Here is a 6,000-nt window from a genome sequence, read left to right as displayed (position 1 = left end):
GATGCAAACAGTGCTCCAGAACAGGCATCAGCAGACACATGTACATATTTTAACATTTCAAATGCAGCGGAGTGAGTGACATCAGATTGGCATAATTCTGAGGAGGTGAGTCCCCAAGGGTCGACACCACTTCCCTGCTGAGGAGATGGAGTCTGTCTGGTATTCAGGGCAAGTTGCAGTGATGTCTTTAGCCTGATGCCTTGACAAAGAAAACTGGTTTTGATTTTGCTCTGGCATTCTGGTGGAAAAAAGGCATGTGTTTTTCATCCCACTGAAACAGCGGAGCATATGGCTGACCTGGAGCCAAGATCTCTCTCCCTTTTTGTTTTTGCAAAAGTGCTTTCAAGGTTTGGCGTGCTCTTTCTACGATGGCTTGTCCCGTGGGGGAATGCAGTGTACCTGTGATGCTTGTCTGTTTGAGATGGCGTTAGCTATACGGTGGAGATCTTGTTTTGCTTTCTCTGTAAGTACTCTGGGTGATGTCAGTGAAGGATCTTTTCATAAAATATCAAACAAGCTATGCAGATCATCATGAGTTAGGCCCACACAGCTGTATCCAATTTATGGTTCCTAACAGTTTCTGTAAATCTTTTTTAAAGTCTTAACATCAGTTTTAAGTTCAAGCTGTTGCAGGACAATAGTCTGTTCACAAATCCTTCAGCCCAGGTACTGCCTGGTGATGATATCTGTACCTTTTCAAGTGGTATTTGCAACACCATTTGAGATAGTGAGTGCTTGGTTAAAGCCAGAGCCTTTTCCATGATCTCCTGTGTTACTGCTGCTGTAAGGATGTCATCCATATAATGATATGTAACAGCTTGGGGGACCTGGTGGGACTTTTATGTCTTATGGTAAAATAATGCAGTGGTATTGTTTTGCAGGTTCACTAACATCAATAGTGGGAATAGAAAAGGTAATTGTAGGTGCATCGTTCGGATGCAAGGGAATGATAAAAGAAATCAATCCTTTAGATCAATTACTACAAGATGCCAGTTTCAGGTAATCATTGTTGGGGAGGGCATTCATGGTTGTAAAGTATTTTTATCCTGTGTGGTATCATTAATATGCTGGAGATCATGTAAAAGTCACTATTTACCACTTTTCTTTAAAATAAGAAACTTAATCATCCCTGAATTAAGTCATTAAGGTGGCATGACTTTTTCCCTGGCAAGGGCCACTGACCCACCCACACCGGTGATTCCATTTTCCAGGTGAGTTTCAGGGTGGGTTTCAGGGGGGGTTGTGCTGCAGTGGTGATTAAGACAAATTTGATCCAGTTGGAGTTCCCCATTGAGCCACACAGTCACAACCCCAAAACGTAATAGGGGTTTCCAATATAAATGGATGAATATTTGCTACCCAGCTTTCTGGGCCTCTTACATGAATGAGATCCTTGCTTTGAATTGTTACAGCATGACACCAACCCTGAAAAGCATTTGAGGTACCGGAGCCAACAGCCAGTCTGCTCACAGATATGGTCACATCTGCGCCAGTATCTAAAATGCCTGTCAGCTCGACAGATTTTTTAGCTTTAACGAGAGTACATTTTACCAGAAGTCAACCTTGTGTCACTGTCTGAGTCCAGAAATATTTAAGGGGTACCTGCTGATCCAAATCCTGAGTCATCGCGGCTTCTCGGCATAGTAGTAGGGGGAGCCACAGTAAAATTAACAAGCTGAACAATTTTTGACCGTTTTGTTACAGAGCACAGGGGTACAGACCATAGTTTTGATTTTTCTCTTTATAACCAGCATCTACGACCCCTGGTAAAGAAACCAACCCCTGTCAGGTGGTAGATGATCTTTCAAGAATATTTCCATTAGGCAGGTGGTTCAGAGGTGCACTCTCCCCGCAGAGCACGCACCTAAATTCAAGACAACAACCAACACAGAATGACTGCCTCCTGCTAGAGGAGGTATTTCACCTGTAACACTGAGAACACTGAGCCCGAACAGACAGCAGCACCGATGACTCCGCAGCTGCAGCTGGGCTGCGTCTCACACACGCAGAACAATCACACAACCACACCAGGAAGTCCCTCACACTCCTTACTGACACAACAGAGAATGACAAACATTACAAATACGAAGACTCCATTAAGAACATATAAAGCCTGTGCTGCATGACAGCGTCAGCACCTGCTCTGTGAAAAACTCGTTGCTTTTGTCGCGAGGAGGGGGGGGGCGGGCCCAGCGCGCGGTGCCGGGCTCAGCCGCAGGCGGCCGCTCCGCGGCGCAGGGGGCTCGGGGGGGCCCCGGGCCGCCGTTGCCATCTCCATACTGCGCACCCCGACCGCTGCTGGACCCCGCGGACTCCTCCGACTGAGTAGTCTCCTCTGAGAAGCGTTGCAGTCCCCTGTGTGCATCCTTAGATGCACGTTGTTCGGCTTGGGTGGCTTTCATCAATGCATTTGCCTTATCCCAAGTCACCAAGTGCTCTGGATTTCCCAATTTTGCCTGCTCTGTTAAATCAGCTTTGATTAGAGGCCAGAGCTCTGACTTCATGCAATCCATCGGCTCGGCCAAAATGCCGAGCTTTAATAATCTTTGTAGCATAGCTCTTAAAGCGCTTGACTTCATGGAAGTCTTATATTGCATCCCCCATGTTTTAAGTACCTTGATTGTGGCCTCCATGGCGCGCCGTGGAGTCTCCCGTCCTGCGTGGAGCTCCGTCACCTCCTGCCGTGTGCCGCCGACCGCCACCGGTCCGCACACTGAAATCACCACTGCCATCACGTCGGGGTCACCATTTGTTGTGGTAAGGCATCAGCTGTCTTTTTCTACCTGCCAATCCACAGACATGTGGCGCTCAGATCACAGCTAACCCTTGCAGGAGGTTAAAACCTTCGCGGGAACAAAAGCACAGATGCCAATATGTGGGTTGACTACTTGTTCAACTTATTAGCTGCGCAATTGCTTTATATATGCTCCTTAAAGGCATCCACCTTAAGCATGGCTGTGTTTTGGTAGCATTCTTCTTTGGCATGTTTGATTGGTTCCCTATTCCCGTATATCGCGAGGTCTTCCAAGCGCCTCTCCCTGCAGACCGATGAGCTACAGAGCATCTTGAACTAACAGTGCAGCAGCATCCTGGTACCCACTGAAGCATTTGCAAGCCAAACCCCCTGAATTTATGTGGCTCTGCATGCAAACTTTGGGCGTATTACTGCAGGAATTGCTGCGGAGATTTCAGGCAACAGCCTAGGAATTCTGTACGCCCCTGCGTTGTGCTTATAAGCATGTCCTTGTTTGGGGGGTTGATTTAGATATGTCTGCTTAGTGCTGTCTTGTCACTGCACCCTCTGTTTCTGGTTGGATGGCAGCCTCTCCTCGTGTTGTAATGCTGCCCTGAAATGAGAGGATAGCTGCTGCTAGCATCGAAGACCAAACGAATACCTACATGTGGGGATAAGAAAGAATGGCACTGCTGTTCCAGCACTGACAATGAACCAGGCCGATTGGCTTTCTGATCCTTCAGCTGCAAACATTGCAGAAACAACGGGGAGAGAGGTGGATGTTTGGGAATGAGGAATGTGTGCTGTAACAGCGGAGGGGCCTTCAAAAACGCCTAACTCACCTCGTAGTATGTCCTTCGAGGTAAATGGATGAAGAAATTACTGTGTGGTAATCTAAAGGGTTTCCTTGGCCTTCCCCACCCTCAGGAGCGGCTGTGTTCGCGGGGCTGGTGGTGTTCTAGCGGTGGGGGAAGCGTGAGCCTTTCTACTTGCCCATAAATTCCACAGCCGCCTTTGAATTGCCCCTGCTCATGGGACACTTTGAAGTATGGATTGTTTGTTAACTGTATCAGTGGCTGCGTGTCTGATTCGTGACATGATGAGTGGCATGCCGATACAGATCAGTGAGCATGTGGAACCTCAGCAAGTTTTCAACTGTAATAAATATTTCCTAAAATATTGCAGCATTTTCAAGATTATCTTAAAGCAAATTCTGGCAATTAACACCTTTTTCTTTTGTTTTTTTTTTTTTTCTTTTCTTTTTTTTTTCCTTTCTGTCACAGGGCTCCTAAATCACACAAAATCTTAGAAACTGCTTTCAGGTGACATTTCTACTACTATTTTTACTCAATATAGCCTACGTAACACATGGAGTATTTTGGTACTTTCATGGCTAAGTATGGTAGATATCTGAACACAGTGCTGGGGCTTCCACAAAGGAAGCTATTCCAAGGACTGTGCTGCTGACTGTTTTGTTGTTTCTTTGTCAGACGACTGTTTTCACTTAAGTAAACTTGCACTTCAGACTGTCTAGACTCTCACTGTTCTTTCTAAGAAGCTAAAGTACTGGTACCCGGTATTTGGTACCTATTTGTATTACTAGAGATATACAGATCGGCTAAAGTTGCCTTCCTGTTTTGATGGTTAATTATTTAAGAACACAAAACTGCAGTACAGGTCCAGCTAATACCAGATTTTGACTCCTGTAACAATCCTGTCATGACTGGTGTGATTCCTATTTTATATCTGACTAAACTCTATTGATTGTCACGTTCTGCCACTTCACCCCAAATCAATACTACTTAGAACTCTTCTTTTTTCTCATCCATAACCCTGCAGAGAATGACTGTTTATTACAGTCTGACTTTCTCAAAAGTGGATCTGGCAGAAAATTTGCAAATGAACAAACCCTTCAGCTGTCAATATATCTCATTCCTCCCTGATGTATTTAACTCTGCTGATACCAAATCTCGCATACTTCAGCTTGTGACCTTCATCTAATCATCTTTGTTCATCTTGCTTTTTGCGATAATTCCATAGTGTAGGAAAAAAAAAAAAAAAAAAAAAAAAGAAGAAGAAAGAAAATAAGGAAGTAGGAGCAGGGTGGGGAAGGCTCATAAGAGGAGAAATGTGGATGGAGCTGATGACAAGTTATTCTGGAGCTTTAAGGCACTGTACAGAGTTCACTGTCAAACCTGTAGTATGGAGATAATAGCTGTCAGAAGATATTTTTACCCATATTTCAAATTCCTGGAGTTATATTAAAACTCTGTGTGTGTGTGTGTGTGTGTGTGTGTAGGAATTCTAAAAGGAGAGGGAGGCAAACGGTTCATTCAGCTTTGAGATTTGTTCAGTGGCCGTAGAATTTTGTCCTTGTACGCGGCGGTCTCCTGGGCGTGTGTCTGCTGTACTGTCCCAGGGCAGCGGGGTGAGCTCTGTCCTTGTGCAGTGTCTCTGCAGGGCCCCGTGGGGAGGCTCAGGGCTGACACACGCAGCTCCGTGGGCTCGGCCGGGGCCGTGGGCTCTCGCCTCGTCTGGCCTCCTGGCCTCAGGCAGGGTCAGATCTGCTCGTGTTCTTCTTACAAGGTGTTTGTTCAATCTTCTTAAAAAGTCCCCACCTCTCCTGTAAGCACCCTCTGCCAGCGCTTTATCAGCCTTTACACTGGACAGTTTTCCCTGAGCTCTAACCCGGAGCATCCCTGCTGCTGTTGAAATCTGCTGTTTCCCACTTTGCCCACGGCCGACGTTCAGCAGAGCTGCTGCTCCTCAGCTTCCTGGCTTTGTGCTGTGTTCCGCCGCTTTGGTCCTCTGCTGCAGAAATGCAGACCGCAGCTCCTCCCAAGACTGGACGGCTCCGTTGGCTCCAAACTTCTCCTAAGTGCCCATCGCACTTTCTCAGTTGCTGGTGGATCAGCCCGTGAGCTGGCTCCCGTGGAGCCGAGTGCCCAGCAGCCTCCTCAGTGCTGGGCAGAGCGGAGGGGCGGCCGCTCGTGCCTCGGAGGCTCTGCTCCGGCTCGGACGCCCCGGGGACCTTTGCTGTCATTTAATGAGACATGGTGTGCATCCAGCTTCTGATTCCCTGCAGCTCCCAGGCTGTTCCTGCAGGGCCGCTCCTGGGCCAGCTGTTCCCATCCCGTGTTACTGCTGCTTTTTGGCGTTGCAGGCAATGTGCTGGGTCCCTGGTCGCATTTCCTGCAGGCGACATCCCTTCACGTCGGTGTGGGCTTTTAAGATGGGAAGTGTTGTGCATCGTGCGTGATGATAAA

The sequence above is a fragment of the Athene noctua genome, unplaced genomic scaffold, assembly GCF_965140245.1.
Source record: "Athene noctua unplaced genomic scaffold, bAthNoc1.hap1.1 HAP1_HAP1_scaffold_162, whole genome shotgun sequence".
NCBI classification, from domain to species: Eukaryota; Metazoa; Chordata; class Aves; order Strigiformes; family Strigidae; genus Athene; species Athene noctua.
The sequence above is the reverse complement of the archived record's forward strand: the minus strand, read 5'-3'. Positions refer to the sequence as shown.